Source organism: Vulpes lagopus, chromosome 5 (assembly GCF_018345385.1).
Source record: "Vulpes lagopus strain Blue_001 chromosome 5, ASM1834538v1, whole genome shotgun sequence".
Lineage (NCBI taxonomy): Eukaryota > Metazoa > Chordata > Mammalia > Carnivora > Canidae > Vulpes > Vulpes lagopus.
In genome coordinates this window covers 128,548,870-128,562,677 of record NC_054828.1, presented here as the reverse complement: position 1 = coordinate 128,562,677, position 13,808 = coordinate 128,548,870, and positions in this window count along the sequence as shown.

The following is a 13,808-nucleotide window of genomic DNA, read 5'->3' as shown; positions in this document are numbered from 1 at the left end:
AGAAGGAGGGAGAGCTCTGTGGGCAACTGTGCACCAAATGGGCCCTATGGTCCACTCGTATGGGTCAGCGGTGAACATACCTACACATTCTGTTGGTTTCTGAATTTTTCACTGCTTATAAACACATGATAATTGTGATTTCACATAGATGTTGGACAACACTGTGACTGGTTCTTAGGATAAATTCCTAAAATAGAACTGCTGATTCAGATGGTGTGACCATTCTAAAATCGCTACAATGGGTACTGTTTTCCTCCAATGGTTGATATTCAGCAACGGTGTATGAGGATCTCTATTTCCTGGGACCCTTACCCAGATCATTTACAATCAGTCTTTCTAAGATTCTGTTCATTTACATTTCTTGAATTGGCAATAAGGAAAGTCCTTTCTGATTTGCTTCCCGGTCACTGACCATTCCACTTCCAAGTTCTGCCTCCTTCTATCTGTGCCTGCTTGCTATGGCTTGTTTAATTCTTTCTTTTTGATTTGTGCTGGTTATTTACACAGGAGGGAAATAAGTTGTCCTCTGGTACATATGTCCTCTTTGGGTCTTTGACTTTCAACTTCATATTGTGAATATTTTGCAAAATTCAGATTTTTTTTAATTTGTATGTGGTCAAATATCTCATTTATTTCCTATATGGCTTTTTAAGTTTTGAATCATATTTAGAAAGACTTTACTACTCCTTAACAACCAATTGTTTTTTTTTTCAGTAGTATTCTTATATATTTTTAAATCCATTGATCATTTATTTTGATGTAAGGACTTGATGGCAATCCAGTATTCCCATGATCATAAAATAATTTTTTCCATCCGTAGAATAAACATCACCCTGTTGGATAGAAAAGACAGACTGCAAGGACATCATTGATGCCGTTCTGTGGACTGGCCAGGTGAGCTCTGCACCCATACAGCAGGCCATCAGGCATGGCATGAAGCTAGGTGAGATTTCTTCTCCAGAGGAGATGCAACTCTGCTCTTAGGCCTTTCAACTGATTGAATTAGAGCCACCCAGAGCATCTAAGATAGTCTCCTCTTACTTAATTTCAATGGATTGTGGACTTTAGTCACAACTACAAAATCCCTTTACAGAAACACCGAGATGAATGTCTCCCTGAATACCTGGGGACTTTAGCCTGGCCAAGTTGACACGTGACACTGACCAACATGCTATGATCTTTTCTTAGCATACTGCTGTTTGTTGTTGTTTTGTTCAACAACTTAACACCAACATTTACCAGCGAGAATAGTCTGGCTTTTTTAGTTTTACATTTTTATGCTAGTTTTATGAAAACACATACAGGAAGAGTTTGCATAAAGATAAAATCACCTAAGTTAAAGGTTTTTAGAAACCTATTTTTTTTAAAAGCTCAGTCAGTTAAGCATCTGCCTTCGGCTCAGGTCATGATAGCAGGGTCCTGGGATTGAGCCCCATGTTGGGCTCTCTGCTCAGTGAAGAGTCTGCTTCTCCCTCTCCCTCTGCCCCTCTCTCTCCCCTGCTTGTAATCTCTTTCTCTCCCACCCTCCTCCTCTCCCTCTCTCTCAAATAAATAAATAAATCTTAACAAGAAATAGCCTAGTTTGGTCTCTGTAGCAATCTCAGCCCAATCCGGTGACAGAAACCACACAGCAGATGACAGAGGGAAATTTAATATAAAGAATTATTAACTATGAAAAGAGTAACTGATATAAAATATAAGGAAATGCCCTTTGGTATCCTAGGACTGAGACAGGACACCCAAGAAAGAAAACAATTTGGAAGGGTTTCAAACTTTGTTGGAGAAGGTGTATTTTAGGCCCTGCGTATAGAGAAAGTGTCTGGGTTAGCCAGGTAGGAGCTGGTGTACGATCATTTGGCAGACAGTAGGTAGGTCACCCTCAGTTGTGTAGTGGGCACAGATATAGAGGGCTGTTCTGGGAGACAAAGGAGACCAACACGGGGTAGGCGAGATGCAGCAGGAACAAATGGCCTGTGCATGGCCCTCTGGACCCCAGGCTGCCACGGACATGCAGGACAGGAGCTTGCTGAGGTTGTCCTAACTAGAGGTCTACAGACCAGGGGGGTCATGAAGGTCTCTGGTTTCCATGTCAAGAGGGCCACAGAAAGGCACTGCCAAGTCAAGTCTGTGAGATTACAGAGGGTCTGTGGGAAGGGCTAGTGGCAGGGCTTGGCCCTACTGGGGTCCTTGTCCCACAAGGTCAGGGCCTCCTAGCCTCTGGGGAAGGCCTCTTCTTCCTGCAATGCGTCTGCAGCGCCTTCTATTGAGAGAGTTTAGCTTCATGCTCCCTTAGACCTTTAATGGAATTCTGTTATCCCAGAAGCCTGGTGTGATTGGATCTGAGGCACAAAGACAGGCCCTGTTTTGGAGAGCCTTACTTAATTCCCTTCACAATTATTTTTCTGTTTAAATTTCCTTCATTGTCTCCTTTTTTTTCCTAAGATTTATTTATTTTTAGATAGAGAAATAGCATGTATGCGAGTTGGGGAGGGGCGAGTGAGAGAGAATCCCAAGCAGACTCCCCACTGAGCATGGAACCCGATGCGGAGCCTGAGATCATGACTTGAGCCAAAATCAAAGTCAGATGGGTAACAGACGGAGCCACCCAGGCGCCCCTAAATTGCTTTTGTCTTCTTAAAGCAATTTTGCAATAACTAGAAAAATTATTGATTTCATATGATCTCCAAGTTTCTTTAATTCTGTAATTATTGTTTTATTAAAAGTTATTTTCAGTTAATAAGTTCTGTGAACATAATTATTAGTCTTACGTAATATCATTTTATAACTCAATGTTGCACACACTACCTTCTTACAAACTACCTTTTCACCAGGAGCCACCCGCTTACCAGTCTCCCCTCACTGATGGTTCCAGCCACACTGGCCTCTGGAATGTTCCTCAGACCTACACTGCTGTCTGCTCCATCTGGAATCCACTCCCTGCATACATCTGTGTGGCTCTCCATCTCCTGCAGGCCTCTTCCCAAGGCCATCTAATCAGAGAATGTGCCTGCCTAACCTAATTAAGGCAGCACCCACATCACTTCCTCTCCTTTTATCCTGCTTTATTTCAGCTCTTGACATTTATTAAGCTCTAACACACACACACACACACACACACACACACACACACTTTTTTTTTTTTTTTTATCTTAACTATCCCCATCACTGAGACATATGGTAAAAGAAGTAAGGTCTTGGTTTCTGTGTGCTGCTGTGTCCTCAGTGCCAAGAAAAATGATCAGCACGTAGTAGACAGGTGATTGAGTAAACTTTACCTATTCTTGGCCCTTTTGGAAGAATGGGGTCAATAGAAACCACTTAGCAATATTTGATGCAGTTAATTTCCTGGGAAAATTCATGAAGAATTGCAGGCATAAAGATTTTACATGAAAAATGGTCCTAATTGTTGTGCTAGTAATTGGAGAAGAGCTCCGGGGGAGACCTGGTGTTGCTGGATGTCAACTCTGACTTATAAAGCAATAAACTCTGTATGTGAAGTTGTGCATTTTGTTCTGTCCTCCTGTGGTTTCTTTCTGTGTTTAGGGATATAGTAAAACAACATGGGAATCCCCGGTTGAACCTACCACCCCAATCGCTTGAAGCCCCTCATAACACCATCTTACCTGTGTGGGTTCTTCTCTGCCCCCCTCACCCCCTTCTTACCCCTAGCAGTTATGCCTTGGCTCTTTTCTCCAAATACTTATGGGGCCACAAGAGGAAAAAGGGAACACTCTATTCTTCAATGTCCTTTGTGTTAGGAAAATCTTCAAAGCCAATGCTGGCATAGTCCCTTTTCTCCTGGTGGGCTCCCTAATATCTCTAGCCTGTGATGCAGAGGAACATGAGTGCACCAAGGCCTCGTGGTGAGTTCAGAATGTAGAACATGAGTCAGATGGGCTGTGAGTAATTCAACAACAGCTTCAGGAAAGCAAAATTCACTGGAACATTTCTCCTGGCCTCCACTCCCCAACCACCCAAGGCTTCAACTAATGTGATTTTGGAAGATGCTCTTATTTTACAGTCCAAAACACTTGGAAAAAAAGGCATGAAATTGACGTGGTGACTTGGGTTTTTTTTTCCCAGGAGATTCCTCTTTAAAAACTTACATATGTTCCCTTTTATTGCTTTATTTGCAAAAGGGGGGGGGGGCGGAATTTGAACCTATGAAATTATTATAATTGTATATTAAGAAAATCCAACTCCGAGAACTATTTCTATACACATATTAAACCAATTTACTCACTGAAAAGTCCTGACCAATGGGCTTCCACAGTGGCCCAGAGAAATATTGATCATTCCTCCTTCAATCTTCCTCTCGTTAGCATATTTGTTTTCTTCTGGACGACATAATAATTCTGATGAAATGTCAGTATCATTTCCCGGACCTTGTTAAGCATAGCTGCTTTTGCTTTTTTTTTTTGTTCCCATCTCTTTAAACCATTATTCGGATGTGATATTTGTCAGCATCACAAAGTTTCCCGTTGAATAAAAGATGATTTGCATTAGGCAGTCACAAGTGCACCCCTAAGTAAACTCTAGTACTGGTGTTCTAGTCTGAAAGAATTTTAGATCTCCAAGATAAATGCTGAAGAGGACTTTATGTATTAAAAAAAAAAAAAAGGAGATAAAGGAGCTTATCTAATGCAAATGCTTCCTTTTATTTAACCATGACCAAACAACACTTATGTAGAAATAAAGGTCATATATCCCTCAAATTTCTATCTAAATGGGCATGGCTTTGTTCTCCAGACTGAGAAGGAGCCTTAGTTGGGCATACATGTTGGCGAGCAGGATGGGGATGTGTTAGAGGCAGGGATGGTTGGTCTGCACACCTGGGAGCTGAGGGTCATCCAGGACAAAACCTGGCAGTGAAGAGATGGCTCCCAGTCCATTTCTGCTAAAGAATTCCATGAAATAATTGACCAGCAATGATTCAGCACAGGGATTCCAGAATGTCAGCACAGCTAAGATCTTCACGTTAGATCTCCACATAGAATGTACACACTCATATAAGCTTTGATTCTTCTGGTCTCTGTCCTTCCCACCACTACCCATCTGCACTTTCCTGAGGATACTTTTTGGCTTTTTGGTAGTTATAGGGAAAGAAGTCTAGTGAGCGGGAATGTGATATGTTAGCCCAGATTTCCGTTGATAGAAACACACTGATGGCTTTGGCCAGAAGGAGGAGCACTGTAGTCCGTAGATTCAGAATAAGGGGGTGAGAGGCAGGATAAGGATAGCGGTTCAGACAATGGGTTGTCAGGTCCATCCTCCCAGCCTCATGGCCACAAAGACTGCCAGCCTGGTGGCAACGGCCACTGGTCTCCCCTCTCTTGCAGGATAACAACAACAAGGCCTGGAGTCGAAGACCCTCAAATCATGTTCTCAGCTTCTTGGCTCTTCTGCAGAATGGTGCAGGAGCTAGAAGGGGCTAAGAGGCACTTGCATGCCTAGTCTTGAGGCTAGATATGTGAGAAATGTCAGACAACTTGTGGTCACTGACGTTAGGCAACTAGAGTCTTCTCTGGAAATAAGACCACCAAATTCAACTCAGAGGACCCTCTGGTGTGCACAGCACTTTCTAAAAAAGCAGATCCTTGGGGTGGCAGGGCTGGTGGGGTTGCCCTGATGCTCAGAGAGGTGAAACCACCAGCTCAGGGACACATCCAGACCTCACAGATGCTGGAGGTGATGGGGAGGCCCATCTCTCAATTTTCAGGGCCTAGGGTAAGAATACAGAGGGAGGCCCATCAGTCAAAATATTTGAAAGTTATAAAACAAACCAAGAAATTGTTAAATAGAATAGATTTTACTTGCCCACCTTGACAAGTAAAACTTCATAATATAGTCTGAAAGTATATGGTTTTTGTGTAACTAAAATTCAGCAGAATATCAAATATGACTCTATGTAATTGTTATTGCACCGGTCTGGGTGTTTTACTGATGGACTGATGATGTTTGAATAATTAATAAGATAAAGACAGAGAATTCATATATTATTGTTGAAAATTATTCCCTTTGTAATGTTTGCCTAAGTTTCCTTCCCATGAACAGATTATGCTAATACTCATTGCCTCCCCACCCTGTGAGCAATGCTGAATACACCGAGGAGGGTCAGGCATCACCTAATTTGGCTGTTTTTTTTTTTTAAGATTTTACTTTATTTATTCATGAGAGACACACACAGGGAGAAGCAGGCTCCATACAGGAAGCCTGATGTGGGATCCAATCCCAGGACTCCAGGATCACGCCCTGGGCCAAAGGCAGATGCTCAACTACTGAGCCACCCAAGTGTCCCTAATTTGGCTGTTGTTGGGTATTTAAGTATTTGATCAATATATTATTCTATTTCTTTGCATTTAGTTTATGGTAATTTTAGACATGGGAAAATTATTTTTTTAATTTTGAAGAGGATGAGCAGTACTAAATATCAAAATATAGCACAAAAACATAGAAACTAAAGGAGCACTGACAGAGAACTTGACAAATAGGCTGATGAAACAAAATAAAGGTATAAACAGACTATGTATATGTCCTTTCAAGAAATGGGCAAAGGGATAGGGTATTATATGAGTAACGTCAGGACAAAGCCATAAAGCTGGGAAAAAGGTCATATTCCTGCCAATGTTGTACTCAAATTAAGACAAATTAGTTAATGCCTGCAAATAAAAATTGTTTTGCTCATTCCTTTGATTTGTTTTTGTTATATTTTTACTGTTTCTCTAGTTGGAGCTGCTAGTGAGTGACTCTGTGCTAAATGACAGTGATGAGAACCTCATTTATTGGCTTTTCAGCTGATCTTAACTATGATGCTTCTAGTGTTTTGTTTTGTTTTGTTTTGTTTTTTGCTTCTAGTGTTTCCCAGTAAGAAAAATGCCGGCCTTTCACTTGAGATACCTGTCATTACTTAAGAAAATAGCTTTCTGTTCCAATTCATTAATGTACTTAGAAGGAATCATAAGGCTTATAAAGTTTGTTTTTAGCACTTATGGGAATTCCCTATAAATGGAATAGTTGGGCCCTTGAGGTATATTTATTTTTGAGGCTTTATATTTTTTGAAATTTATTTCCAAATTATCCTCCAGAATCCTTACATCCATTCAGATTTTGCAAGTGTGTATATGTGTCAATGTTTTAGATTTATGAAGCTTATCAGAAGGAATATGTGTTTTGGTGCATATAGTCTTCCATCTGGTGGCCCATACACAATCAGAGAACCACTAAGTTCCCTGGGTATCCTTCCAGAATCTCTTCAAGCACAAAATACAAATACATACTTGTCTCCCTCCTTTTTTCCAGAAGTGTATGTGGAATATATTTACATGTACCAATAGAGGGCCATCATTATATTCTTTAACAGCCGGACAGACTCTCAGTAATAGAGACAGCACCAGGTATTGAAATAGCCCCTGCTGATGGACATGCCATTGGTTTGCAGAACTCCACAGTGGCGGAGAGTGCTGTCCCTCCATAATTCACATAAATGTGGATATACTCACAGAAGCCTCAAAAGTGAGGCTGCATGCACGTGCGACTCCAACAGCTACTACTGAACTATCCTGCAAGAGAATTTTAATGATTTACAATCCTGTCATCTATGTCTGACCGTGGCCACTGGTACAGATTGACAACAGTATGACAAAATGCTTGACTTTTACGAAACACAGAGGCAGAAATGGTGCTTGGTGTAGTTTTTAGTTGCTCTTCTCATGCATTAGAAGAGCTGAACACCTTTCTACATGCTTGAGAGCCATTTGTAGCTCCCCTCTTCTGTCTGAGGCTGCATGCACGTGCGACTCCAACAGCTACTACTGAACTATCCTGCAAGAGAATTTTAATGATTTACAATCCTGTCATCTATGTCTGACCGTGGCCACTGGTACAGATTGACAACAGTATGACAAAATGCTTGACTTTTACGAAACACAGAGGCAGAAATGGTGCTTGGTGTAGTTTTTAGTTGCTCTTCTCATGCATTAGAAGAGCTGAACACCTTTCTACATGCTTGAGAGCCATTTGTAGCTCCCCTCTTCTGAACTGTCCTCTCACCTAACCGTCTCCGGGGTTTCTACTGTGTCGTTAGTCATTTTATAAAAAGTTTCTTAGAGTTCTTTTTTTCTAAGATTTTATTTATTTGAAGGAGAGTGAGAGGGAGCATGAGCAGGGGGGAGGATCAGAAGGGGAGGGAGAAATAGACTCCTCTCTGACCAGGGAGCCCAGTGTGGGCCTCCATGTGGGTGGGGTCCATCCCAGGACGCTGGGGTCATGACCTGAGCGGAAGGCAGACACTTAACTGACTGAGCCACCCAGTTGCCCACTTAGAGTTCACTATATATAACAGATGTCAGTCCTTTTGGTATAGGAAATATAAGCATTTTCTAGATTTCTCACTTTTGATTTTGTTATATGACTATTCTTATGCAGAAGGGGATTTTTGTAGATTTTTTTTACATAGTCAGATTTATCATTATTTTCCCGTATGACTTTTAAATTTTGAGCCATATAAAAGTGGTTTTCTTCAATACAAAGCTGTAAGGTCACGTACCTCTGCTTCTTTTCATATGTTGTTGGTTTAATTTCTTATATTCTAATATCTGATGATTTTGAAATTACGCTAGTATAGGGTTTAAGGTACAGACTCATCCTTCATTTTTCTCTTGAGAAACATGTTGTTTGAAGAGGGTGAGGAATTTGGGACCAACTATTCTTTTTATCCTAATTTATTAATGGCTTTTCGCCCAGCTGCCCAAGGGATTTTTTATCTTTAAAACCATTAATGTCATTCATGTATAGCTGGAAGTTGACCATTGTCTGTCAACTTTCCATTCCACAGAGTGGAGACTTTTAAATATGTAGATTCAAATCTTTCATTCCAGGAAAGTGACTGCTTTGCCTTGCCACCTTAAATACCTGTACACCAGTGTGTTCAGATGCTCCTCTGGGGACTCTTATTACGTGAGTGTTACCATTATTTTTCTAGTCTTTCATTAACTCTCTTGTTCTTTTTTATCCTCTTTAATCCTTTGTTTCCCTTTCACTTTTTTCCCACATCTCTCATTTGCAGCCTATCTCTTAGTAGACTTGGTGAAGTGTCTACTCTCCCACACTTCATTTTTTTGATGCTTTTGTTTCTTTACTTCCATCTTGTTCTGGAGTTATGCCAGCACTGTTGATCTCACGGGCTTGCAGTTTCTTCCTTCAGTCTTACACTTCTGAATTGTGATCTTTCCTCTCAGAGTTAACTATTTCAATGCCTTTTGTGTTGCTTCTACTGTTGTTTTTATCAGGGAAATAACTGGGAAATTTTTCATTGCTACATGGCAACACTTTTTCTGACAAGCGATCATGTGCTGCCAGGTTTTTTTCTTTTGCATTAATTTCTTATGTATCTGTGTCTCTGTTGTGTCTTCCTTTTTGCTTCTTAGTATTGGATGGGTTGGATCTTCTTAGATCCCACCATCGATTTCTGAGAGTGGTGGACATTGGAGAAAAACTAGTACAGCAGGGTAGCAAAGCAAAGTTCAAAGCTCAAAGGCTCCATAGTTTCTGCTGCCACAGAAACAAACAGTTTCCTTCTAATAAAATGTGGGGACCATTCTGTGCCCTACTTTATCTTTTTCCCAGATTCAGACTAGGTCCACAAACTATTCCACCACCATCCCTGCTCTTACTGGTGTCCAAATCATTGCTGTCACCCACAGCAAACACTGTCATTTCAGGGTGACCCTCCTGCCTATTCCAAGGTCACCTGCTGCATCTCCCACTAGTGCTGGCCTCTCCTCTTCCACTCCTCAGGCCAGAGTTTTTACATGATATTGGATTCTTTTTGACAGGCTTTATATATATTTTAGAAATCTTTGGATTTTCTGTGTGGCTAAACTCAACTAAAAGTGGAGTTGGTACGATTTTCTTTTCTATCTTCTCCCTGTTACTTTCATAGATCTCCTGAGAGGAGAAAAGAAATGAACCTGACTTGTGTAGATATACTTTCTCCTGGGATCTACCCTGAGCATTTCCAACACAGAATTTTCTTCACTAATATTGTCTATTGTGGAATGCTCCATAGATTTGAAAATCTGGATTCCTCTTGTCTAGAGACATAGTGGTGGTTTTTTGTTTGTTTGTTTTGTTTTGTTTTTCACATTTTGACCATGTCTCCAGATAGGTAGCATGAATGTATTATATCCTGGGATTCATACAAATGCAAATATACACTTTCATCTATGACAGGCAAGTCACAACTGCAGCACAGGTGTTCCCAACTTTACTGGCTGCACTGTGCCAAGATTCTCTGTTTTCATTTTATTCATTTCATTTTGTTCTACCTTTTTTTAAAAAAAATGCTAGCCATGTTCCATTAAATTCAGTTTATGATTCACTAGTAACTTACTACTCTCTTTGAAAATCTCTCATCTAGAAGATCTATTCATTCTGCACCTAAGATTCATGTGAGTCTTCTGTGGGTCACACACCGTGCTGGGTATTTTAATATGACTGTGTATAACGTATGCATTTAAATATGATCTCTGTCTTCATGAAAGTTTGCAGAAAGGCAACTACATGGTCAAGAGAATTAAGTAATTATAAAGACGATGGCAGTGACACCACAATTGCCCTTCATTTATACTGTCTAACAGAGTTAACAAATAATTTGAACATTTTTATATGATTTATTTTTTAACATATTTGTGACAGTTGGGCAGACATGATGCTGTTCTTCAAATTAAAAAAAAATTAAAAAAATAAAATAAAATAAATAAAATAAAAAAATAAAAAAATAAATATTAAGGTTCAGTGGTTTTATGACCTGCTCAAGATCACACAGTCAGTAAGTCACAAAACTGGACCAGAATCTTTATGTTTTAAGTCTTAGTCATTGACCTTTGTATCTCATTAAACATAGACTCAACTAACATGATTAGTTGTCAAAAAAGGTTAAAAGAGAAACCTTATTTGAAAGAGTAAAGTGTCGGCACTGCAATAAAAATAATCTTCATTAATAATCCAACATTAGTTCTAGGGGACATATCTTAAAATGTTTGAGTAGTTAAAATTATAACAGCAACAACACCACCCCCAACACACTCACGCATACTCACACACACACATACACACAAATCAGGAGTACTCTCTAGAGTGGAATCTTACCAGTAACCTTGTTCTCCTGAGATCTGATATCAGTCAATAACAAGATCAAGAGAAAATTGGCTGAATGATGCATTATATGGACACGTTTGTATGGAGGGCAGCTTAGGACCTGGAGGCAGCTGTGGACTATTTCTAACATTTGGAGTTTGATGTCAGCAGGAGACACAGGCCTAAGTTCCACTTCTAGAACCCTCACCTCCTGGGATTGTGAATCCTGGAATGAGCATTATCCTAATGGAGATCAACTCAAGATGCAGAGAAAGTTGACCACAAACCGTCCAAAGAAGACAGACCTATGCAGAAACAATAGGTGGCACCCATATCTGGATAGGGGGTTATTTGTGGAGGAAGGTGTTTGATAAGGTGAGCCAGGTTGGCAGAACCAAGATCCTTCTGTGAAGAATGGAGGAAGAAACGATGGAACAGTTTTCATCAGAACAATAAGCCTCCCTCAGAAGCACTCCACACTGACGTGGCGTTTATGTAAACTGCACATAGGAAGCACCTTAGGTCTTCCAGTAAACCTTGGTTGACTGACCTGCTCATGTGTGAGCACCTTTGAAACTTGAGGCTGGTGGATGTCTTTGGTGGCTATGGCCCATCAGCAACAGTGCAAGACAGAGCCAATTCCAGACACAGCTGCACACAGGGCTGAGGAGTTGAAAATCAGGAGATTATGAAAGAAAACAATAAAGCAGAGATGGGAAGGATTTGCAGAAAGAGAAAAGAGAAACAAAGGCCAGACTCAAGTTTTATTTTTCCTCAGAGAGAGAAAGCCTGCATTATCACCACAGACTTCAATAGGGATGTCCAAAAAAAAAAAATTAAAAACAAAATAGGGATGTCCAGATGTAGCTGTACGAGAATACATCGAAGGCACTTCATGCACTTGCTCAAGTCTCAACTCTGCCGTAGACAGGACCTTGAGATCCCGCCTAAACTATGGTCAAGTTACTTTCCAGGGAACATCAACATGTACTTACTGGCCAACTGTTTTTTCGCCAGAGATTCAGCAGCACGATGGGGCAGTCGTACAGAAGTCCAATCAAATTATTTTATTCAACTGATACAAATCTAAAACTCCATGCAGAATTCATTCATTCATATATTAGTTTGTTCTTCCTTTAAAGTATCATTTACTGCGATATTGCCAGAGACTGATCAGATCAGAGCCTGGTATATCGCAGGCATGCAATGAATATTTTATTGAATAAATGAGGGAATAGACAACAGATTATTATTTTTTTTTTAGACAACAGATTATTATACAGACATTCTCATAAGATACAGGAATCCAAAAAGAATCTATTCCTGGCCTTCAAGATATAGGGTATGGGAGACGTTCACATAAACCATATGGCACAGAAGGTGAGTGTCCTCCTCCAGCAATGCTGTCCCTGGGTGTTCTCTGTTTTCCTCCACTTCTTTCCAGCTAAAATGAATTAGTTGTTGCCTCTAACATCTATACCAGAGCACAGCCACTTGTGGGCTCTTGACTTATGTATCAAACTCCCTACTGAGTCCCTTGTCTTAGGAGTCCTACAGGCCCATCAAATCCAAATGGGTAAAATCTAACCTATCTTCTCTCCTTCAACCCAATAGCCTCCCTCCCACCCTATCTAACTGGTTACCAAGCTTAGTTAGTTCTGTTGTGTGAAATTTTCTCTAATCTTTATTTCTCTTCACTTCACAGCAACTCCCTTCATTCAGCCTCTGTAATGTCACCCTTACACATGAACTACTCCCTGGTCAGTGAGCCTCAATTATTTTCTCAGTTATTTTGCTAAAGATTGACCATGAGTAGTGTTCTGTCCTTACGACCTAGTGACCAATTACCCACGAGAAGTAAGAGAGTGTGACAACCTGAGGATTCCTCGGGGGACCCCACTTGTTAGGCCTGGACCTCTTACGGGAAAGCAACCCTGAATCCTGTCCTGTGCCTGTTGAATGTGGGATGAGCAAATGTCCTATCTACCCAAGTGAGGCCAAGCAGCCGCAGTCTGCAGTAGAAGCAGGCTCCTGGTTGCATTTTCTGTTTCTGCCTCTCTTTGAATCACCTTGTTTCATCCTTCACACTCTCCAGAGGGCTCTGCACATGTCAAGGGGGAGTGAACACCGGCAGTGACAGATTTTCTCTTTCAGGGCCAACCGGGGCCTGGAGAGCCCATGCCTCTGGTTTCAGACCGCCCCCCCCACCCCCAACCTCCATCTGCTTCGGAACCAAGACAGAGCACTGGGGGCCCAGGCCTCGTTGGGATGCGTTTGAAGTGCACGCAGAACACATTCTGCTCGTGAGGCCTCAGTGCTTTGAGGAGCGGGTTCACATCACTCAGCTCTATTTCCCTGAGAGAATCGGCTGGCAGCTCAGGGACCAGCAACCTGTGCAGAGAACACATCCCATCCTGATCCTGCTCGGCAGCCCCCGCGCCGCTGGCTGCCAGGGACCTCGCAGCTTTCCTCTGCAGAATATGGGAGCGAAATTTAGGGCACGTCTAAGAGTGCACCGTGTACCGGATTCAGCTCAGAAAACAATAAACGTTAAGGCCGAGATCCTGCATCCCTCCCTGGGTATAGGGCAAGCAGGCACCGACATCTCCTGCTCAAGTGACACCCAGCCCACATCCTCCCCACCCTCCCACACAGAGCGCTCGCGTCCTATC